At 37.4% G+C, this 26,067-nt stretch overlaps 1 non-coding gene across 1 annotated transcript in view; it reads right to left on the bottom strand.

Annotated features, from left to right (window-relative positions):
* Positions 1-24,035, bottom strand: part of LOC114320852 (uncharacterized protein At1g51745) — a 51,375-nt gene extending 27,340 nt beyond the window's left edge. Inside the window, exons 1-2 of the transcript XR_014365912.1 lie at positions 19,669-24,035; positions 18,208-19,136 (exon numbers count right to left, since the gene is read on the bottom strand). This is a non-coding gene — a transcript (uncharacterized protein At1g51745). The remainder of the gene's footprint in view (positions 1-18,207; positions 19,137-19,668) is intronic.
* Positions 24,036-26,067: the final 2,032 nt, after the last annotated feature.

Below are 26,067 nucleotides of genomic sequence, written 5' to 3'. Positions count from 1 at the left end.
TCAATTAATAGATGAGAAGGAGGAGGCGGACTCAAATGACACAAAGGAGGAAGATGTTGAGGGATATAAATCAATTGATGGAGAATAAGATGATAGTTTGCTTGCCATTGATGTTGAGGATGATGATGGACTGATCTAACCTACCCTTTCTTATGATGTTGATATTTTGAAGTGTTAAAACATATATTAGTATTTGTTGGATATTTATGTTTTGGATGTTTAGTGTTTATTTATTTTTTATTTTTTTTGGTTGAATGTGGATTATTTTATCTTTGAAAATTGGAATGCTATGTAATATGCACTTTCATGGCTTTGAGAATCATTCTATAATTTGTCTTATTACTTTTTATTTTAAAACAAATTGTCTTAGTATTATGTATGATTAGTCTATATTAATTTATCTATTTTTTACTATGATTGTGCGCCTTGTTTCAATAAAGCCCGCGCCTCGCCTTGCACCTAGTCCCCGAGAGACCTTCAACGTCTTAGTGCGCCATGAGCCTTTAAAAACACAAGGGCACGCCAAACCATAGCTATTCATGGAGCAGCTTGGTTGACATGGTAAGTATGATACTGAAATGTAGTATAAATTGCCTAGAAAACTTAATGCGCTTTACACGGTCACACAGAATCACCCCTGTGTATAAGAGCAATTTAATACTTAGAGAACACCCAGATCATGTAAACGAAGACCAAAGTATGTTCAGAAGCAAAGTTACATCCCCAAAAAGAAATCTCCAATGTTGTTCCTTGACCAATGAACAACAATAAAGGCATAAGGAAATACTTCAATATATAAAGGCCATGTTTTGGTACCATGAAATTAGACGAGTTGGAATGGAATGCACATTGAAATGGGAATGTAAATAGGAAAGAATGGTCTTAACTCTCATTCCATTGTTTGCTTGCAGTCATGGAATGATGAGGGAAGGAAAAGATCATTCCCATTCTAGAGTTTGGAATGATGATGAAATGGAAAGCTTAGTCCCATCCTTGTAGAGATTGAATGCTTTAGGTTGTTGGAAGTGATGACAGTGAGATGGGTAGTTAGTGGTTAAAGTAACATGGGGAAAACATAAGAAAAGAAAGATGTTAAGTGAGTATATAGTGGTTGCCATGGTTGATGGCTTTAGCTTCTTGTGACAACTGCAAGATGGGGTAGTGATAAGGGGGTAGAGACAAGAATATGAAGATAATATTTGGTTTATATATGGTGGAGGGCAGTGGTTGATGGTGACATTGGTCTTAATCTACAATAGGGAGGAGGAGATGACAATGTGTTACCTATGGTCAATGGTAAGACAGGTTCTGATATAGGGTAGAGAAATGAGAAAGATAGGCATGTGGGCAGTGGTCATGGTAGTCAATGGGTATTGATACGAGGTAAAGAGAAGAAAGGACGACAATGCACGGACACGGATACAGATGCAGACACGGACACAGACATAGGACACATCAAATTCAAAAAAATGGGGACACAGACATGGCAGGAACACGACAATAAAATATATTTTTATTTGCTATCTAGATTAATATTGCATCCATAAACAATCAATATTAACAAAAAACTAACTTTAATTCTATATATCTTTTTTAAAAAAACACTTTTAAATTAGCACTTATAGTTTATATCTCTCTTATTTATTTTTTTTTATTTTTTTTATAGATAATCTATTAAGTACTTAAATCTAAGAAAAAAATAATAAACATTCAGCATTCATCAAAAGCACTAAAGAAAATGGAGGGAAAGACAACTTAACATGTCCATAGTGTGTCCACAAAGTGTCCCCGACAGGTCCCTTTGAAATAAATTAATTAAATTGGGGGGACACGCCATACGTGTCCTTGTTGTGTCCGTGTGTCTGGCATGATTACGACACTTTTTTCGAGTGTCGGTGCTTCATAGGTTGTCAGAGTGATAACTAATGACAATATGGGCTCTTGAAGTGATGTTATTGTATATCTTCCTGCTTGGATTCTATATACATCGCTTAGACGCATCGGCATAGCTTGTTTCAAATCCAAGCTCGTGAACTTGAACCTTACTTTTTTTTTTTTTGTCATGGCAACAAAGAGACTATCATTAAAAAATAAATAATTAAATAAAAAAAAAGAGCTATAAGAGAAACGAAGGACAAGGAGTCCGCCAAAAAGGAAAAAGAAAATAAAACAGTCTCAAACTTGATGTCAGACCTGCCCACCAATTCTTAGAGATCAAAAAGGATGGGTCCACCCTCAAAAGAGAGGAGACTAAAGTCCAGAAGGAAGACAAGAAACAAACTCTATCCCATAAGGCACTTACATTTTCATCTTGTCTTTAAATATCCTTGCATTATTCTCCAATGAAATGACCCAAAAATTACATAAAGGAAGCATCGCCGCATCACCATAATACCTTTGCCTTTTTATCACCACGAAAGCCCCAAAAGTCGATCAAAAGCAAATGGAAACACATGTTCAGTGCCACCCAACAAATTTGCCCCATCATGAATAACCATATTCCATAAAATCGAAGCCAACGAACAATGCAAGGACAAGTAATCCAAAGACTCTTCCCCTCTCTTGCACATGATGCACCATTGAGACCAAAGAAAGCAATTGGGTCTCCTTACTTGAAAAATGTCATTTACCATGAGATTATTATGAGATAGCATCCACATAAAAACCTTAACTTTAAGAGGCACAATTGCTTTCCAAATATGTTTATGATGAAAAAAGAAAAAGAAAAAGGAGGGGCACTATGGTTATCATCAATAATGTCAAAAAAGGTTTTGCATAAAAATAACCCCGAATTTTTAAGTGACCACACCCTCTTGTCACAAACATTAGAATTCAAGGAAAAACTATTGACAATAGCCAACAACGAAACTAAATCCCTCACCTCCCAATAATTGAGATTTCTAAAAATAGTTAAAATTCCATGAAATTGAAGCCATATGAGAAAAATCTGTTGGAGTGAGTCTAGCACACTCTTGCTTTACACCTCATGCCAACATATCACTCTTGCTGTGTTGGAATGAGTCCAGCACACTCTTGCTTTACACCCCATGCCAACATATCACTTTTCCTTTACAATACCAACAGATTGTAGCCTTTAAATATTGTATAGACTAAGATTAGCTTCTTAAAATATTTTTTTGGTATCTCCATATATTTGTCACGACCCAAACCCGCCCCTGTAGGTTTAGTACCGTAACCGGCCAGTAAGCCGTGGATTACCAAAGGCCTCTGAACAGATTAGCAAATAATAAGGGGCTGCAGAAACAATAATACAAATAGACAAGGTCTAATGAGCTGTGATAACGTACATGGGACAGAACATTTCAAAACATATTTGTACATACATAAACATGCAGTCCAGATACATGATATTTACAAGGTATTTATAGAATGTACTTCCCAAGACCTGACTGTACAGAGCATACACAAGACTAGCATGAATACAAAAACAGCCATGGCATTAGGCTTTGTTCGGAACCTCCTCGGGAGGCACAACAGTTGGCTGACAAAAACAGAACAGAAGGCCGTCAACTCTGGCCCTGGTTACATGCCGGCTCACCTACATACATAATATAAACTGTGAACGAAACCCAGTGAATAATAATAGAGTAAAGGGTTTCAATGAATGAGTCCGTACAGATTCAGAAAATCATAATTCAGATTTGTATCAAATTCATCATTTGTCCAGATCATATACAGACAGAAATCATAAGTCATGATTAAGTTTACGTGATACATCCATTAGCAGTAACAGAACAGAACAGAACAGAACGTATACACGTGAGGTTACGAATAACCAGTTCCATAAAGAAACCTCCGAATACGGGTAACAGAACAGAACAGAAGCTGAGCCCCCGTGACAGAGCCTCCGGTACGAGTAACAGAGTGCAGACAGAAATAAGTTCCATAAAGAAACCTCCGATACCGGGTAACAGCTAACAGATATCACATGATGCTAAGGATGTCACGAATACATATCAGAAATTGAACAATCATTCATTGTACAGAACATAATATTTCGGAAAACAGATCTTATTTTGTCACACATAAAGTAGATATAGTTTGAACATAACTTTACTAAATTATTACTCACAGTTGGCCTTGAAACAGACAGACGCAGCAGATTGATCACACGACACACGGCACGTGACCTACATAACACATAACGGACACACACTTGAAACACACATTCTAATTGCACAAAACTTACGTCATTGGTTCTTAGTGTGTTTCTAACCTTAAATCCTCATTATAGAGTCTTAAACATGGCCTAGGAATGTCTAGGATGAAATGAGGATGCAAAGATGTCTTGGAAAACATTTTTCAAAACCTGCTGAAAATAGGGGTCTTGCTCGAGCGTAGCTTCCTTCGCTCGAGCGAGCTTGTCAAAACAGAGGGGTCGCTCGAGCGTAGACTCCTTCGCTCGAGTGGTCTGTAAAAATGTAAAAGTACTGGTTGTTGAAATTTTACGCTCGATGCCCGCTCGATGCTCGCTCGAGCGTGAGACACAGCTTTTCGTTCGAGCGTGCGTCTACATGCACCAAAAACCTGAGAGCTTGGAATTTACGCTCGAGCCACCATTCCTTCACTCGAGCGGAGCTCTGAACAAATGATGGTCGCTCGAGCGTGGAATCCTTCGCTCAAGCGAGGAAGCCAAATTTTGGAATTTCCAGATTTGCCTCCCAAGCTCAAACCAAGCATTCAACACCTCAAAACTCGACCTCTTGGGCCCATTTTCTGGAAAACACTTGTAAAATCATAGGATAAGATGTTTCAAAGATCAATTTGTAAAATCAAAGCCCAAAAGTGAGTCAATTAAACACAATTTCAAATAAAATATCAAGAACATAACTTAAATATAACATGCATGAATTCTCATGACTTCTAATGCTCCAAAACATGATCCAAAACAAGATTAAGCTCAAGAATAGGATGAATTCACGGACTATAACAAAAATATGGACATGCATGTGGAAATTCATGAAGAACAACTCCAAAATCCAAGAATATGTGCATGCATGCATGAATTCACTCTCAAATCCAACTCTTTAAACCAATTCTAGACTTAAACTCTAATCTTCCATGAACCATGCAAGAATTAATCTTAAATTCACAATTGAAAGGGAAATCTCCTACCTTAAACCTTGAATTCCAAGTCTAGGAGCTCAAATTTGCAAAGCCTCTTCAATTCTCCTAAGTTCCAAGCCAAATCTTGATGAACTCTATTTTCTCCTAACTCTCTCTTCTGTCTAGTCGGTTTTGGCTTAGGAAGATGGATGAAAATGATGCAACAAATGTATGAATCAATCTCAAGGTTGCCTTAGGTAGTGGGCCACTCAATGGGAATTTCGTAATTAACTTAACTAATGTAATTTAGCGCTATTTATTCCAATTTAATCATACCAAATCATATTCTAATTAAACATACCATAAAATCACATATATTCTTACTACTCCCTCCGTCCCAAAATATTAGTCCCTTATTCCATTTTTCATTGTCCCAAAATATTAGTCCCTCTTTATAAATCAAGTACAAAAATAATGTAAATTTCCTATTTTGCCCTTCTTTTAAATTAATAAACAATTTAAAAAGTACAATTATGACATTGATATTCCCAAAAAATGTACTATCAAAAGGGTAATTTTGAAAAACCAACTTTTTTCAAATGCAATAAGTGTACTACCAAAAAAAGTTGGATTCCCCAAAAGGGACCAATATTTTGGGACGGAGGGAGTAGTATAAAACACTAATCAATTTCTGTATCGGTCGCCGATAAGGCTTCCAATTCGCAAACCGAAACTAAAACGTGAACAGATCATTTTATGGCAAACAGATAAAAACACTAAGATAATGCAATACACATGCAATTTAATTCCGGATTCCTTCTAAATAACTGTTAGGCATAAATAATCATGGTTTAGCATTAATCGGAGGTCAGGGTTATTACAATATTGTACTCTATTTCATCAAATTGAGATAGAAGAAAAGAATTATGTTTGATAGTCAGACTGGGCTGAAAGAATTATGTTTGATATGGTATCAAAGCAAGATCTTGGGTTCCCTGTTTTTTTATCAGACAGGGGTCCAGATTTTTCTCGGCCTCCATGGCTGAATCCACTGAAACCATCCTTGATAATCTAACATAAAAAATAACGGAGGTTTTGTCAAAGGTTCAGACCTCTTCCTCTCTCATCACTGATTCCCCAATGGTACCTATCAGCATCAAGTTGGATGGTTCCAACTATGGATTATGGTCCCAGGTTGTTGAGATGTACATCTCAGGAAAAGACAAACTGGGATACATCAATGGAGACGACCCCCAACCACCAGAAACCGATCCCTCCTTTCGTAAATCACGCACTGAGAATGCCATGGTGAAAGGCTGGTTGATCAACTCCATGGACCATTCCTTGGTCGTGAACTTTATTCGCTACCCAACGGCTAAGCAGGTATGGGATTTTGCTGCCACAACCTACTTCGATGGGACTGACACCTTGCAGGTATACGAGCTCAGACGTCGTGCATCTCGAATGAAACAAGCAAGCGGATCTATAGAAAAATACTATAACGATCTACAGGGCCTGTGGCGAGAAATTGATTTTCGTCGACCGAATCCAATGAAATGTGCAATTGTCATACAAAACTACAACTCCAGTTTACAGGAGGAGCGAGTCTACACTTTTCTTGATGGACTAGATGATCAATTGGATCATGTTCGGAGCGATGTTCTTCGCCTAAAACCTTTTCCTTCAATTGAGCATGCATATGCTTACATTCGAAGGGAAGATCTCCGCCAATCTGTGATGATATCAGAAGCAGGCGCAGTGCCTAGTGGTGCTGTTATGACCATCAAAGGCGTGAAATCTGGCCAGTCACAAAATGTGCTCAATTTTGGGTCCTCCTCACGTTTCAAAGGTCATTCTGATGGGAATAAGTGCACTCACTGTGGGAGTACAAAACATACTTGGGAAATTTGTTTCAAATTACATGGCTACCCAGATTGGTGGCACGATTTACAAGCCCGAAAGAAACGAGATGCTCCTGCCACTGCGGATGTCCCAGGTCGAGCAGCGGTGGTCACGGCTGAATCTCAATTTTCTCTTATTCCCGTGGCTGCACCTTCTACCTCAACCCCAAATCCAGGTAATTGTGGTCAAGTTTTTTACAGCTTTACTACTCGGAATGATGATGCTTGGATTATCGACTCCGGAGCGACAGATCATATGACATTTGATCCAAATAACTTCTCCAACACAACTCAGCCACGGAGGACTTGCATTGCCAATGCCAATGGTGCAACTTACCCAGTCACAGGGGCTGGAACTGTGCCCCTATCTTCCTCTCTCTCTCTAGCTCACACACTTCTTGTTCCATCTCTTTCCAACAAGTTGATGTCTGTGAGTCAAGTTACTGAAGAGCTTAATTGTGTTGTCCTGATATACTCTACTTTTTGTCTTCTTCAGGATGTTCTCAGCAAAGAGATTATTGGGCGTGGTACTAAGAGGAGGGGACTGTACTACCTTGATGACTTCAGCCCAGGCAGAGCCAATCACACTCACCATCCAACCAGTAGCCATGAACGACAGATTTGGCTATGGCATAGGCATTTGGGGCACCCATCATTTGGCTATCTCTGGCATCTACTTACATCTTTGTTTTCTCGTCTACAGCATGTCGACTTTAAATGCGATACATGTATCAAGGCTAAAAGCCACCGAGTTTCTTATCCAGTTAGCTTGAATAAAACGAATACTCCATTTGCATTGATACACTCTGATGTGTGGGGACCATCTCCGACCACTACTTCCTCTGGTCATCGTTGGTTTGTAATTTTTGTTGACGATTGTACTCGGATGACATGCCTCTATCAGCTTAAAACCAAAGACGAAGTTTTCACCATTTTTCAAGCATTTCATGCCATGGTTCAGACTCAATTCTCTTCCAAGATCCAAATACTTCGTTCCGATAATGGTGGCGAATTCATCAACCACCAACTTCAGGCCTATTTCCAACACCATGTCCTCCACCATGAGACCTCATGCTCTCAAACACCCCAACAAAATGGTGTCACCGAGAGGGAAAATCGGCATATTTTGGAAACAGCTTGTGCCCTTCTCCTTGGAGTAATGGTGCCGAGTTACCATTGGGGGGCTGCGGTGGCTACTGCCGTGTACTTAATCAATCGTATCCCATCTAAAATTTTACACTTTAAAACCCCCTTACATATTCTCTCTACTTATATATCCCTTCTTTCAATAGTGATGCTTCCTCCTCGAATTTTCTGGTGTGTTGCTTTTATCCACCTCCACAAAAATCAACGTACCAAATTGGACCCCTGTGCCGTTCGGTGCTTATTTTTGGGATATGGTTTCCATCAAAAAGGCTTTCGGTGCTATGATCCCACTACCCGCCGCACCTATATCACCATCAACGTTGCATTTCTTGAGTCCGAGAATTTCTATCCTTCCCCGGTATCCACTTCTTCCCTTCATGGGGAGCCTCACGTAGAAGAGACGAATTGGTTGATGGCCCCCGTAGGTGAGCATGAGACTGGAAATAGAGAGGTTGAACCACATGAGGTACCACCAGAAATTGACTATGTCGAGTTGCGACATGAAGAACCTGGAAATGAAGAAGCTGAAGAACCAGGAACTACAGAGTACCCTCGGTCCCCTTACTCCTCAGTACCCGAAGACCCTCCTCCTCCTAAGAATGTCCCTGAGGTAAGTACTCCTACTGCACCTTTACATGCTAATATCTTGGATTCCTCTACTGGTTATGTGTTGCCTTTTAGACACAATCGTGGGAAACCACCAAACAGATACAACCTAGATGAAAAGGAAAGAAAGTCCAAGTACCCAATTACAAATTATGTATCTACTCAAGGTCTGTCCAAGCCGCTCAAGACTTTCACTCAAACACTATCCTCCTGCCATATTCCCAGTAGTGCTGAGGAGGCGTTATCTGATCCAAAGTGGGCTCAAGCAATGCAAGAAGAACTAGAAGCCATAAAGAAAAATAATACCTGGAAGTTGGTCCCATTACCGGAAGGAAAAAAATAGTGGGATGCAAATGGGTGTTCTCTATAAAATGCAAGGCTGATGGATCAATTGACCGATACAAGGCGAGACTTGTGGCAAAGGGTTTTACCCAAACGTATGGCATAGACTGCTCAGAAACCTTCTCACCAATAGATAAACTAAATACCATTAGAGTCTTGCTATGTCTTGCAGCAAATTTGGACTGGTCACTACATTAACTCGACGTGAAGAATGCTTTCCTTCACGGAAACCTTGACGAGGAGGTATACATGGATATTCCGCCAGGATACACAGGTTCGTCTGGAACCAAAATTGTGTGTAAATTGGAGAGGGCTTTATATGGACTAAAACAGTCACCGCGAGCATGGTTTGGCCGATTTAGTTCAACTATGAGGAAGTATGGCTATTGCCAAAGTAACTCTAACCATACTCTCTTCCTAAAACATCGACAAAGCAAGATGACAACATTAATAGTCTATGTGGATGATATGATAATTACTGGAGATGACACCGATGAGATCTCGAGGCTACAAGAGCAATTGTCTGCTGAATTTGAAATGAAGAACTTGGGAGGGCTGAAGTATTTTCTAGGAATAGAGGTGGCGAGGTCAAGAAAAGGCATATTTCTCTCTCAACGGAAATATGTACTAGACTTATTGACGGAAGTGGGATTGCTAGAGTGTAACCTGTGGATACGCCGATTGTGCAGAACCATAGGCTTGGAGAATATTCAGATCAGGTGTCTGCTGATAAGGTGAGGTATCAAAGACTAGTGGGAAAGCTCATTTACTTATCTCACACTCGTCCAGACATTGCTTACGCTGTAGGTGTGGTAAGCCAATTTATGCATAATCCGAGTGAAGATCCTATGGGTGCCGTAGTTAGAATTCTCCGCTATGTAAAGTCATCACCAGGAAAAGGACTAATGTTCTCCAAGAACGTTCATCTGAATATTGAAGGATACACGGATGCAGACTAGGCTGGAAATATCTTGGATAGAAAGTCTACTTCAGGCTACTTCACATTTATGGGAGGAAACTTGGTTACATGGAGGAGTAAAAAGCAGAAGGTAGTGGCATTGTCCAGCGCTGAAGCTAAGTTCTGAGGCATGGCAAAAGGATTATGTGAGCTTCTTTGGCTTAGAAGTTTGCTAACAGAGGTCGGTTTTCCTCCTGATTTTGCAATGAATTTATTATGTGATAACAAAGCTGCCATCAACATATCTCATAACCCTATTCAACATGACCGGACTAAGCACGTGGAGATAGATAGACATTTCATCAAACAGAACCTAGAAGAGCAGATTATTTAGTTTCCTTTCGTTAAATCTGAAGATCAGCTGGCTGACATTCTTACCAAAGCAGTTTCCAGTAGAAACTTCAATGACTCACTTGACAAGTTAGGTGTTAAAGACATATACACACCAACCTGAGGGGGAGTGTTGGAGTGAGTCCAGCACACTATTGCTTTACACCTCATGCCAACATATCACTCTTGTTGTGTTAGAATGAGTCCAACACACTCTTGCTTTACACCCCATGCCAACATATCACTTTTCCTTTACAACTCATACCAACAGATTGTAGCCTTTAAATATTGTATAGACTAAGATTAGCTTCTTAAAATAGTTTTTTGGTATCTCTATATATTGTACTCTGTTTCATCAAATTGAGATATAAGAAAAGGATTATGTTTGATAAAATCCATGAAAGCAATTGAAACATTAAGAGAATGGGCCAAACAATACAAGCGTGGGAACAAAGTTTTGAAAAAGGAATCACTCACTCCAACTTCCCATAACCTTGTACGTTTCACCGTTTCTACCTTCAAAGCTAAAAAAAACATAAAGGAAGAAGATGAGAGATAGATTTCCAAGGAGAGCAATAGTTACCTCAATTGAGCACAATCGAATCCCAACCATTTAAATCCCAAAATTACTCTTAATAATAGAATGCCTGATAAAGATCATGGAAAGAAGAAAAGGAGCAATTTTGAATTTTTGTGTAGAGCATGTTTATGTCATCATGGATTGAAGTTTTGGAATATTTTTTAGCCTTTAATTGTGTTTATTTTAAATTACTATGTGTCATCATCATATTAGGTTCGAGTACTTGGGGTTATTATGATAATTTCAATAATTGTTGAACACGAATAGAAGGAGTCATGGTCCACGGGTTGTCTTGCGGGTCAAGTAATGTTACTTGAATTTTATTTGGAGCTGGGTCTAGAACATTAGCAGTAACCAAATAATCTTGGTTTCTAAATTTGAGTTCTGATCCTTATAGAATTAGGAGTCTTAGCCTATAAATGTGTAATCTCAATGATTCGAGAAAAAGTTTGATGATATGAGAATTTGAGAGGGGGATTTGGTCAAAGCCCCCTCGTAATAAAATTTTAATGCATTAAGGACAAATTCAAAAAAAAATTCCTTAAAAAGTCTAGTAAATACCACTATTACCAAAATATAGTTAGTGACAAATTTAATATTTTAAACTTTAAAATGATATAACTTTTGATCTAGATGTTGGTTTTTAATAAAATTAGTATTTTCAGAATCATCTTATCAAGATCTATGGAACAAGATCTATGTTGATTATGAAATTCTTTAAAAATAAAAAATAAAAAAATATTACTGTCAAAATTGACGTAACAATAACATGTTACTCTAGTTAACAGTAACATGTTACTGTCTTCTTAAACAGGGCATGTAAAGAGAGTTGATTAGGTCGACGAGGAGTGGATCGGCGATGCTTGTTCTTTGAAAGAGGCTAGAGTCTTTTTCCATGCTTCTTGAGATTTTTTAGCTTATGCTTGAAGATCACTCTTCCGCTCCTTCGCTTCAACTTCTGAAGGTTTCGATTCCTTGTGCGAGGCTATGAATGCAAACACCGACCAGTTCCGAAACCCTTGTTGATGCAAATGAAGTAAACTAAGGCTGAGTCCCCTCGGACAAACGGAGATTCTGTGAGGTCGGATGAGAGATTCGAACCGAAGAGATGTCTGTTAGGGACACAACACCATTGAAGCTCTCTTTGAGAAGGGACTAAAGCTAGGGTTAGGGTTTGTAAGCGTGAAGGACTTGAGCGTAACAGCCATGGTGTTGCTACCTCTATACACTAATTCTAGAGAGTGTGGATTTAGAGAGAGGAAAAAGGAGTTGGTGATCGACAATGGCATCATGAATGTGACTTGATCATACCGCAACAGTATTGTAGAAACTAGATGAAAACGATCGCTACTGAATTCAACAAAATGGGTAAATTTGTCAATAAAATGCACCTGCACAGTATTCTTGTCCTTTTTGCAAGAAAAACTATCTTAGTAGACTTTACACAATAAAAATTGTTGGAGTGTCTAGGGTTTTTAAAGGCTCAAGTCGCACGAAGGCGCTGAAGGTCTCTTGGGGCCTAGGCGCAAGGCGAGGCGCAGGCTTTATTGAAACAAGGCGCACAGTCTTTGTAAAAAAATAAATAAATTAACATAGACTAATCCTTTATAGTACTAAGACAATTTTTTTAAAACAAAAAGTAATCAAGACAAATTATAAAATAATTCTCAAAGCCATGAAAGTGGATATTACATATCATTCCAATTTTTAAAGATAAAATAATCCACATTCAACAAAAAAAAAAAACAAAAAAAACATAAACACTAAACATCCAAAACATAAATATCTAACAAATACTAACATAAGTCTTAATATTTCAAAACATCAATATCATAAAAAATGTTAGGTTAGGTCAGTCAATCATCATCCTCAACATCAATGGCAAGCAAACCATCATCTTCTTCTCCATCAATTGATTTATATCCCTCAACATCTTCCTCCTCTGTGTCATCTGAACCCGCCTCCTCCTCATCTATTAATTGAAGTGGGGTTAATTTTGATGATTTAGATATCCTCGATTGTGCCTTTGAGCATGAACTTGTTGCTCTACTTGCATGACTACTTTCTTCTACTCCAGAAGTTCTAGCAACAGTGAACCATGTCAAGCCATCATCATCATCAAACATTGGCTCATTATCTTCATCCGATTCTCCATCCATCAACCCAAGCAACCACTCATTGCTTTCATCAATATTTTGCAAATATATGGGATCAAAAGTGTTACGCATGTCATATCTAGATCTCAATGTTCTATTATATTTGACAAACACCAAATCATTGAGACGTTCCAATCTATTTCTTTTCTTGCTATGAAGCTGCAAGTATTAGAAAGATATTAAATTCTATATAATGAGAATAAAAAATATTTGAATTCACCAAAAATTGGTTAGAATGTTAAATACTTACATGTTCAAATGCACTCCAATTTCGTTCACCCCCCGATGAACTACATGTTAGGCTAAGGACTTTTATGGCAAAAGTTTGCAAGTTTGGGATTTTAGAACCATATGACGCCCACCAATCAACTGCAATAATCACTAGTTAGAAATAATTGTTACCAAGTATTGAGTTTGACTAAAACTTAAAATATTACTAAAAATAAACTCTATAAGTCTATAATATATTACCTGGTGCCCTTGTATTTCTTTGCCTAATCGCAACAAGCTTGCCAAAAAGGCTCTCAGCCTTCGTATAAATTCTCATCTCATTAGTGGTCAAATCTTGAACAGCAACATCTGGGACCAACCTTTGCATACATTCATAAAACCTATTCATCACTGCATGATCTTTTTGCACCTCTAACGCTTTTGGATAAAAGAATTCTGGGTTAAGAAAATGCACAGCTGCATGTAAAGGCTGATGCAATTGAACATCCCATCTTTTGCCGATGATTTCAAAGATTTCATTATATTTGTTTTCTTTATGATCAAACGAACTTGCAATGCATTCTTTTGCCCTATCCATTGCCTCATAAATGTATCCCATGGGAGGTTTCTTCTTAGTATCAACCAATCTAAGCACTTTGACGAAAGGCCCCGAGACCTTAGGGGCAAACACAACATTATTTCAAAATGAAGGCATCAACGAAGTTTGTGCCATTCTTTTACCCTGTGGCTCCTTTGCCCATTCGCTTGAGGTCTAGTCTTTGAAAGTGACCATCTTTCTCAAATTGTTTTTTTGTTAACGCATTCTAGACAAAATCAGAAAGGCGGTTGCAAATCTAGTTTTTGTAGGCTTGATCAAATTCTTGAGATTTGTATAGCGCCTTATCATGTTTAGCAAAGTAGGGTGGTTGTAAATGTAGCCATGTACTGCAATACCCATTTCAAATGTCTTTTTCAATCGAGGTATCTTGAAATTGTCTTCTAACATCAAAAGTCCAAACATTGAGCAGCACGTGGTGTCCAATACAAGTGTTCATAATTGGTTTCCAAAAAGCTCCCTATAATGTACAAAAGAATTATTATTTTCAAGTTTTTAAATTTTAACTACAAAACAAACTATGAGTAAACAATTGTGAAGTAAGGAAGGAGGAAAGATTCTTACCTGCCAACACATTAGCTGCAGCACTATCAGTGATAATTTACAACACATTCTCTTTTCCAACTTTCTCCATAAACTTGTCTAGTAATTCAAATAGCTTCTGTCGATCCTTTGAATAAGTATCAGCTGACTCAACAAACATGGTTCCTCTTAGATAATTCACTAAAAAATTAATCAATGTCCTCCCTCTCTTATCAATCTGGCCATCAGCCATTACGGAACACCCATATTTTGCACAGTCCTCTTTATGATTCTTCATCAAATCTTCAGTATGTTTGAACTCTTTTTTGAGTTGGGTAACCTGCACTTCATGGTAGGTTAGTGGCTTCATACCGGGACCATATTGCCCAATGGCTTCAATCATTGATCCAAAACTCTCATAATGTACAGCATTAAAGGGGATACCAACATCATACATCCACCTTGCAAATCTCATCAATTTGTGTTTGCTTCCCTTTTGCTTGGTCTCTTTGTTTTTTCACCATTGATTCAGGATTGGATGTGAAATAAACATCTATAGGCCCCTTTCTCTTTGGCATTTTTGATTTGGATTTGGATGAACCTTGACTGGTACTTGTCAACTTACAGCATTGATTGACATTGATCTGAACATCATCATCTTCATGCTCATCTTCCATGTCCATATCATCAAAATCAGGCAACATGTTCATTTCTTCTTTTTACATCTTTTTTTTTTTTTACATGAACTCTTTAATCTCTTCTTTTACATGGACTGGACACTTTGGGCAAGCAATGACATTTCTATAACCTCTCGCGAGGTGTTGTTTCACCTGATAAACACTTCCATTTGACACTTTACCACAAAAATTACATTCAAACTTATTTAAGTTATTGGGCTCTACCAAATGGGCATGTTTCCACGCCAAATCTTTTCTAATACTTTCAGATGTCATTTTCTACACAACAAATTTAATAAATGAAAAATAATTTCAGTGTAATGTAATGTGTGATTAATTAATTATTTGTAATTTTTTTCCCTAACAAAGACAGACTCAAAACAAAAACCAACAGTAACATTAAACAAAGAAGATGAATAAAATAAAATAGAGAGCAATGAAGAAGACGGGGGAGGAGGAGAAGAAGAAGAGAAAAAAAAATATGTCCCCAGCAGCAGCAACAATGAAGAAGCAACACACAAAAAAAAAACACACCCAGCAGCAGGAAAAAAAAAACGAAAATAATTTTAATTTTGGCTGTTCTCTCAAATGTGAGCATTACTTTTAGATGTCATTTTCTACACAATAAATTTAATAAATGGAAAATAATTTTAGTGTAATATAATGTGTGATTAATTAATTATTTGTAATTTTTTTCCCTAAACAGAACAGAGAGCAACAACAGCATGAAAAAAAGAACAAGAAGAAAAAAAAAAAAACAGAGAGCAACGAAGAAGAAGGGGAACGACGAGGAGGAGGAGAAGAGTTAGAAGAAGAGAAAAAAAAAAAAGAAAGAAAGAAAGTCCCCAGTAGCAGCAGCGATGAAGAAGCACCCAACAAAGAAGAACAAGAGAAGGAGAAGAAGGGAAAAAGAAAAAAAAAGAAAAAAGAGAGACGAGACGACATCACCCAACAAAGAAGAAGGGGAGGAGAAAGAGAAGGGGGGGGGGAAAAAAACCCAACAGCACAGCGAATAAGCAGACCAAAAAAAAAAGGACGAAGAAGAAGAAGAAGACTCACCTAAAGCCGAAGTTGAAGTCCTCAATCAAAGACGAAGTCGCGATGAGCTGCAGATTGTGTGAAGAGAAGAGACGACACCTTTCTTCTATATATTTTAGGGCTTTGACTCTCGACTATTGGGTTTTGAGTTGTATGAGTTGCAATCGTATGTGTTGGATCCGTTCAAACTCAGAGCAAAGCCATTTGATAAGCATCAAGGGGAGGGGAAAAAAAAATACAGAAAGGCATGCTTAAGCATCGCCTTGCATCAGTTCGCGCCTAACCCAAGGCTCAACCAAGGTGCTTGACTCATCTACCTCGCCTCACCTTGGGTCCCTTCAGTTGCAGAAGCTGCGCCTCGCTTTGACTTGCGCCTAGGCGCGCCTTTGACAACTCTAGGAGTGTCATTTTCATCAACGAAGGGCTCAATAGAGGGGTTTTGGCTAAATTTTCCTATTTGAGATTGTGCTTGTGTGATTGGCCTAACCCTTGTGAAGGTGGAGCACCTCTTTCTCTCTCCATTTCTTCTCCTTCTCTTTGCACACATACCCTAATTACTATTCTCAAGTTATTATTTATAGCCCTCTAAATGTGAACTTTTCAGGCCCAAAATCATATCCCATCACCCCTAAATCAACCGAAATCCCATCTCCTACCTATTAGTCTTCAATTTAACCATTCAAACCCTAAATTACTCATTATTTGGGCCCTTAAATAGCCTCCATTTAAAAATCCAGCAAGTTGTCCTACATCAATGCCATAGTGAATCACACTCGCGAGGAATCTCCACAACCGTTTTAAAGGGCAACGTTCCTCGCAAAAAATGTGATTGTTTCCTATACCAACACATATTTTCGATATAATATATATATATATATATATAGAAAAAGAGTGATAAAGAAAGATAATTAGATCTAAACTCGTTTTTTGATGTTATTCCATTAGGTATTGTAATGGTCACTCCCTACCACATGGAGTAGCATATTCTAATGGAATCACCATTCCTACTCAGCTATCTTGTACCAGTAAAGCAACTTAACCAAAAAAATTGTCCATAATTTTTAACCAGGATGGAAAAGTGTTGTTGAGATTCAATTGGTGTATTGTGGAGTCCATGTATGGAATGAATCTAGACCACAGATTAATATTTCTGTAATATTAATAAAAAGAAATTGTGAATGGAAAGCTCGAATGGGCATTTCATTTTAACGCATTCTCACATACCAAGCATGACCTACCACATACCTCTACTGGCGTATTAAGTTCAGCATTGCTTACCAAAATGGTAAATATTACTTAAATATCACACCATTCAGAATTCTTCATTGTGTGAGCCTGTTTTCGTTGTTTGTGCTTTGCTAAGTAGAATTCACTCCTATCTTCTCTGGAGATTCTCTCTTTCCCTATTTTGTTTCCTCATTCCTTTTTTTCTTTCTTTAACATATGGGTTTCCAACATTGCCTAACAATTTAACAAACCTGTGCACGGATGAAAGAAGCCACTTTTGTGTCAATAGCAATGTAGCAATCTTTTCTTAGCAAGAAGTATATGGATCAAACATCCATGAAAAATCACATACTTAATAATGTCAAGAAAAACCGAATAGAATAAGGTATGCAGTCACTAGAAGTAGCAAAACAAATTACACAGGAAACTCCCACTCCAAGAAAATAAAATAAAATCCTGACTCTAATACTAAACTTCATACCTCCTTTTTGCAGCACTCTACTGCAGATGTAGAAATAGAAACTGTTTCTTTAATTACTAATGAAAATTCAATCATCTTCATGATCAGGGAAAATGGGTATTATTGGCTTCCTAGAATCAAAAATATAGTTCAGTGATCATATTAATTATCATTAAATAAACATTGATGGTTTCAAGCCCACTTTTCACAAGACAAGGGATGAAAGAGCATAAATTGTGCTTGTTTGTCATTCTATTGACACAGGGAATATCATACTGAAAATTAGAATAGAAAATAGACACAGAGAGAAGAAAGATACAAAATATTAAAAAAAAATCTATGGGCTAGTTCACATTTATGATCAAGCATACCTCCAAGGTGCTTTTCCTCCCCAACAAATGGCACGTCAAATAATTTGTCAGAAGAATCATTCTCAGGTACCCCTGACATGCTGGAAATTTCGTTCTCCTTATGATTGTAATTAATAAGAGATGCATCAGAAATCTGTCCAGATGCATTCAATGAGATTCTATTTTCACATGAAACTCCCGTACTATCAGAGTTATTATTAGGTACCATTGAGAAACTTCTCTTTGATTCATTTGACTCTAGTCCAGAAACCTTGCTGTCAGATACTCCTGGGAGAGGTGATCCACTTGGACTCGGAAGTTGTTCACACATAACTGGAACAGGCACCATAGCTATACTCTCCAAAACCTCTGTCAAGGGACGACAACGATGTTTCCATTTTTAGAACTCGTGAACATGAGCCACTTGAGGTCTCTTCCTTTTCAATGATGACACTACGCCCATCCCCAGATCCTCAAGCCCTCTCATACGCCTAAGTCCCTCTGTTCCATCATCCTCTGAATCATTTGGGGTACGCCATTGCCTCCCCTGCACAGATTGCTTTCTAGAAGCACAGGCCTGATTTGGCTCTTCAAATGATACACCAGACTGAGACAATTCCTGTGCTGAACTAGAATCGCCTTCAAAACTAACTGATTCTTCATCCATATGTTCAGTTTCTTTGCTAGAATGAGATATTGTTGGTGATTCATTGACAAGATGTCGCTCACCACCAGATTTATCCATTTTTGAGCAGAAGTCTGGACGATCTTTGGATTGGCAAGCACTTTCAAGCTCTAGAGCATGAAGAATGGCATCTTCCCGCCGAGCATACTTCACTGCTTTCTTCAAAGAATTAGCTGCTGAAGCTTTGGCTGTTTCAATGCTCTCATCATACTCCCCAAAACGAAATGCCTTCACCCGTTTAGATTTCTCAAGATTATACCAATCCCTAGAACAAAAATACAGATAAATGTAAAGGGCAAGTTAACAATCAATACAAAATTTAAGTCTTTAAAGTTCAGAGCTGGTAATATAGTTTTAAAATTTTAAGTAAAAATATCAAAAATAATAGCTACATGACCATAATCAGCATGAATACTGCAGGAAGTACAAGAAAAATAAAATTTGGCTCATACTAGAAGAGAGAAGTCTTGGAAGGATAATTATAGAATAGAGAAAGAAACGAAAAAGATAGCCGTTTAGTCCTTTGATTGCCTGATATGCAACCTCACTGCAAGCCATATCCTCAAGAGGCATTGTTAATTTGCAAGCATAATTTAAATTTAATCAGGGATTACTTTCTCTTTCTCTTTTGACAACACAATGAAGACAAGTTCAGCAGTGTTTGAAGATTTAAAGGGACTATGAAGCATCTCAGAAAAAATGCAGAACCAAGATAACAAAGTCACCCAAAATATTCACACAAGTTGCAAAACACAGCATGTTGTACATGCATGAAACAACAGACAAAGCGGCATTACTTAAAAGATCTGGGAGGGTTCTTGGCAGTTTCTGAATGCTGGATGGCAATCTGATACATCTTTACTTAACATCCAACCTCCCCGAGTGCCAAAATCATTCTGCTTTTCTGAAAAAAGTGTCCTGAGAGGAATTCAATCTCTTCAGTCTTGGGATACCACCTAAATCTTGGACCATTAGTTCTCTCTCAGTTGGCATTTTGCTAGCCACTATAGCATGTAAGAGAACCTACAGTTAATAAACTTCAGTTGGCAAATCCTGCTAAAGAGCAAAAAGAAAAGGGTGTCCAAGAGAAGGAATTACTAAGAGATTCAACAACTATATGTGCGAAACTAATAATCACAATATTGTGTAGATCAGCCTGATCCTAAAAAGCACGGAAAATTTTTAAGGAGGCGTGTCATGTCGAAAACCCGTGTCAGACATGACAGTCCGTAGACACTCCTAAAAGTGTCCAACACTTCATCAACGTGTCTAATTAAAATTATAAATTCATAATATCGGACACTTTACAAGCACTTCTCAAACACTTCAACAACACTTCTTAAACTCTTTGAGCACGACTTACGTGATTTCTTAGTAATAATATTTTATAATCTTTGAAATGCAGCTTGTGCACTCTGCATATGTTTTGAAATATTTATAAGATAAATACATCATGTGGATTTCAGTGTTTTACAATTGTTTTTCATTCTTTAGTATGCAATTGTTATGTGAATGATATCTTGACATTTAAGGCATTTTAATTTTAATGAGTGTTGTGTAACTTTTATTTTCATTACATATGAATAAATTATTCATGTAATTTACATATACTAAATTTATAAAAATATAAAGTTTTAACATGTTCCAGGCATAAATGTCTTACATTTTGGGTAAATCGCCATGTTGGCATGTCTGTGTATGTCGCGTGTTTATGTCTGTGCTACTTAGGCTTGATCCTTCAAGCAGGGTGCCCATCTGAGGCAAGCAAACGTTCATTTTTCATCATTTTTTAAAGCAGGGGACAGGGAATCTCTTTTCTGCAACGAGAAAAAAAAAAATGAAGCTGATCCTTATTTGGTGTACCTTCTCTAAATTGAACTTTTTTTCTTCCCCCTCCACTCTAAGACTCACCCACTTGAATATGATTAAATTTTTGACAGTACCTGGAACCACACTGCTGCCACTGCCCTTCAGGCACACGTCCTACACTTATCACTCACCTACGCTCTTGTAACATGCCCTCTTCAATACATGGTAAATCATAGCACATTCTATTCCTCCACATTCAGTACACATGTTGTTCATTCATTACTAAATATTACATTCAGAAGTTGTTACTTAGAGGGGAAGAAATTTGAACAAATACATGTAAATCACAAACATCAACTATTTATCTTGGCCTTTAACCTTCTATCCATACTAAAATTTAAGGATGAGATTCATATTTTGGTTGACGCATAAAGGCACACATCTCATTACAACCATAATATCTAAAGTCTAACCATAAAGTTCACTTATATTGGACATGACAACCCAAGCTTCCCACATTGTCCCAAAAAAGAGGGGGAGGGGGAGGGGGAGGAAAATTGACGACACAAAAAAGAAAAGAGGGTTGCACCATTTGGCCTATGGCTCCCACCACCATCCACAAACATAGGAAAAGCAAGTTTAGCACATACAAAAGCTGTGGAATATTTCCTTATTTACACGAGTATATCAACTTCAAATCTACAAAATAACTTTAACCATGGTGTCCCTACTCAGTCTTACCCAGTAGATGGTCTTAGTGGTTATGATAATATGACCTTTTCCATTTACTATTTTAGAAAGTTTAAAATACAAGATATCATTTCTGTTTCCTAAACTGCCTTTTTCTCAGCGTAATAACAATAATGCACAAAAGATGGACCCATCAAACAGAGGCAAAAGTGCAATTCCACTACAAGTAACCACAAAACAAAAAATTGAAGAAAAAGGAAAAAGAGGGGGAGAAAATGAAACTGCAGAAGGCATTCTGCATGATTCATCTAGAATCACATAATCTATCTCAGCTCAAAAATCTGTCCATGAGCTAGCTAGTAGAATTCTAGTATTGATGATAAAGAGAACACAAGCATTCTGCAAGCACACAAACAGTTTATGTGATGAAGAGGGGATATCACTAAGGACCTGAAATCTGTTTTCTACCCTATTCAATAATGTGCAATTGTGCATTGTCACATCATAAAATGATTCGACACTATCTAATAGATGTTCCCTTCTTATTCAACAAAAGTTAGCATATAGACAGGCTGACTAAACTCACCCCATGAAGACAGTTGAGATAATACCATGCTATAACTTAATCACTACATGTGGTTTAACTGCTTTCTTCCAGCTTACAAGGGAGAATCAAACTTCAACTCATTGCGCTCCATGGACTAAAAGAATGATAATGTAGCTTCTTTCCTGTCCCTCACCATATCAAACAAGGAAATGCCACTACAATTCTTTTCGAAGTTAAAACAAGAAAGACAATGACATTGATCTTATCACTCAACATGGAACTGCATCCAAACTCTTCTTTTAAAAAAAAATGCATAAATATTTGCACTTGGTGTCACAATCAGCCAACCATTATCCTTAACTAGCACTGCAAACAATAAAGGATTTCTACTACTAAGATCTTTATGGCCACAAGGTCCCTTGAGAAACCATCAATCAATGATCAATGATCTGTCTAAAAATTAGAAAAACTGGAAATACTGGGGTACACTGGTAACTAATTAATCCATTGTCTTTCTTTCTTTGTTTCTTTTTTGCTAGGAAGCCTATCATCCCACGAATTTCCTTGTGAAATATTAACTATTATCCTTTATATGTTATTTTCAGCATGCTTACTAACTTGAAGTTCCATAAACAGTTTCAGTGAATACACATGCAAGTATATATACATGGATGCTCGGAACCTCTGCACAGCACATGTTCCTAGGAAGGGAAACAAAACTTGGGTTTTAAAAGTTTGAGCAAAAGGTACTAAAGCATCCTTCAACATTAATTACATGAATATGCCTTAACATCATATCTCCTGGCAAATTACTTAAATCGCGGATGAAATTTCCATCCACAACCACTTCTAGCAAGTCTGGAAGTGATCAAATCTACTAAACCACTCACCTAGAATTTGAAAGCCCTGCTCTAGCCCTTAGATGACAATAGTAAACTTGATTTCTTACTTTGTTGCTACAAATGTTGTCATACCTATATCTCCTAACCAGTGTGAATTTAGAACTCACATTCCATGTGTTGTACAACCACCAACCAATGTGCCCTCTACTGCCTCCAACAGTCTTTCTCACTTACTTTGTAAGACCTAAACCAGAATGTTAAGAAAGATTGGCACGTCCTCAAAGCTCCTCTAAGTTAAAGCCCCTCTTATTTCCACATAATTTTCTTCCTTCTGATCAACAGACTCAAGAAAAAATGAGATTCATATACACAAAATGTAAAAACTTCTTGCCAAAGGAACGAACAACTCAATCAGTTTGGTCACCTTGGAGAGAAACCCAGGCACTGCTTTGGTCCTCCGATGTGCCTTGATTCTATATGTCTAAAAGGGACTGTGTGGAATCTTTGCATGAAAACAATATTCCTACAACCACTAGCCATCCCTAATTTCCATCATTAAGCTCCATCTCATCACAACTGGTTTTGCAAACAAATTCACATCATCTTCACTAAATACAACCCTGATAGGTTTCCTGGGACTACCTAGGATATAACCATCCAAATCAACACACACAGGAGAAGGATGGGAGGAAGAGAGACCGAGAGGAGAGATAAAGAGATGGAGTATGTACATTGTACATGCACACAATGAAACAGTGCTGTCTCATTTCCCTAGACAATTTAGATTTGAGACTTCAAAAATTTTCTTCTTTTCTTGAAACTTGAATTTAAATCAAACAAATTAGTTATTATGTCATTGCAACAAAAACATGTAACTTTATGCATCTCACCTAAAACTTGCAGGTTTGCAGCTACATAAAGATTTCACTAGAATGCACCAAGAATATTCACAGGACAATCATCGGTACCAACAAAAAAAAAAGGGGGACTGGTAAACATTCAAGCAATCCACATATGTGAAAGTGACTATTTAACACATAACTCTCTTGGGCCAATAAAGGTAAGTAGTATGGATATAACCTAATTGATAATGAATCATAACCAACATTGCTTTATGCATTTATCCCTGTTTCTTGATGATACCCAGGATCCCATTCTACAATTCCAGCAAAGTTCATAGGATGATATGACTAGAGTCAACATCTTACTGCAACCATGTCAAGAGCCAGGAATTGAAGGGGAGAGAGAGCGAGAGAGAGAGAGAGAGAGAGATTTGACAATCTTACACGGCATTTTATAGCGAAACTGGCACTTTTGAACAACTAAATGTCATCTATAGACAGTCCTGCAGCAAGGTATAATATGAGATTGCTTTACATACCAAAAACAGTACATAAAAATTTCAACTGCAGTGATAAACCACGATGTATTTCATCCAAACCATAGTATTATCATAATGCATTTGAACGTGCAACAAAATGCAAAAGTGGGAGAAATTCCACTATGCCTCAGAAACTACATAATCCATGTCAGTGTGACATCCACCATCTATTTTTTTCTTGACTCTTCTACAATGCTATAAAACAATAAATCACAGTTCAGCAAGAATGAGACAAACTACAAAGGCCAACATCCAATGAAAACAGCTTGCTACCAAGAAAGAGATTCCTATCCAATACTACAAATGTGTTTATATCCATTTCACCTAATCCGTCCAACACAGTGTACAAATCACACTCTATAACGCGAATTGACGAATTTAGCACAAAAAAGGGGTCAAACTCACAAATTAGTATAGTCAAATCCAGAAACTTTCCACATATTATGTTTGAATTAATTTGGGCCCTGTTTCCACTTATTAAGTTTGAGCTAATTTGGGTCCTGTTTGTTTGTAGAATTAGAGGATGGGATTGGACTAGTATTGGGGTAGAATTCAAAAAATCATTTTTGTTTCAAAAAGTGGCCATAGGATTACGAGTCCCATAGGACTATGAAAGTCCTCCAAGGAGGGGACTAACAATCTCATGGGAGATGTGGTATTGATATCTAATCTCATGGGATTTGAGGTAAAAATACTATTTTACCCCTCATTTTATAAAAAGTTTAATACAAAAATAAATTTTAATATTAAAATAAATAGTATAATAATATGTTTATATCAACATAAAATAATGTAGTACCAAAATATAATTTCTAATATTAAAATATATCAAAAACACCAATGGTATTTATGGAATTTCATATAATTAATCCCATTATAGAATGACAAAACAAACATGAATTATTGCTAGTCCGATGGTTATCAAACAAATACGATTTTTCTTAATCCCCTCATTAGCAATCCCTACACTAATAATCTCACCCAACTAAACTCTACTAAACTCTAAAAACAAACGGGTCCTTAATATTGTTAAAATTGCTTACTAATTATGATAAAAACTGGTTCATGCCGCTATAAATGAACTACAGCTCATCCAATTAAAACAAGGCTCAAGCTTGTGCCAACTTTTTAAAAGACTGAAAGGCTCTCACAACTTGGTGTGTGGCCATTGCAGGAATGGGACAACATACATTGGGGCTGAGGCTTTCATACTGATATGGAAGCCTCACAAGAATTGAGTGTCAACGGTGCAGGACTATTATCAGTGAAGCCACCGTACAGGAGTGGAAAGCTTTAACATCGCGAGAGGCTTTCTGTTGGTTTTTTTGGCTTTCGAAGGTTATTATTGTAATTGTGAGCGTGCCAGCAAGGATCAATCAGTCCTTACAAAATAATAATTGCCAACCAATTATCAGACAATTGTGTTTTAGTTCTTTCAGCCTCAATGCAGAGGACTTTTACTGATAGCTTTGTTTAGGGGAATTAAGTAAACAATGATTAAATGAAGAACAATTGTAACATTTCATTAAGTGAAATGGAATACTTACAACGATCCAAATCAGCCTCGTAGAGGTTTACATCAACAAACTACTCGAAACTACTCCTATGAACAAAGTGCAGTGTAGGAATTTGAAATACAGAAATGTAAAGAACAAGGAATGTAAAATCTGGAAAGGAAATAAAGTAGAATAAAACTAGTTTTTTGGATCTGAGTCTGGGGGTACTTTGTAGGGCCTTCTCTGCTATTTATATTTCTCAATGACAACCGTCGAACTGCATTTCTAACCGTCGAACCATCCCTCCATGGTCGCTAATCATGTTGCCTTATAATTAGCTCCACTATGCCATATCTGCAGTTAGGCTTCCCTCTTGATTTTGAATTTAAATATGAGTAACCGTTGAAGCCACGTTATCTTGCATCTCTTTG

This window comes from Camellia sinensis, chromosome 4 (genome assembly GCF_055761805.1).
Source record: "Camellia sinensis isolate YWXY chromosome 4, ASM5576180v1, whole genome shotgun sequence".
Taxonomy (NCBI): Eukaryota; Viridiplantae; Streptophyta; class Magnoliopsida; order Ericales; family Theaceae; genus Camellia; species Camellia sinensis.
Note: the sequence above shows the minus strand (reverse complement) of the source record. Positions and strands in the feature narration are given on the sequence as shown.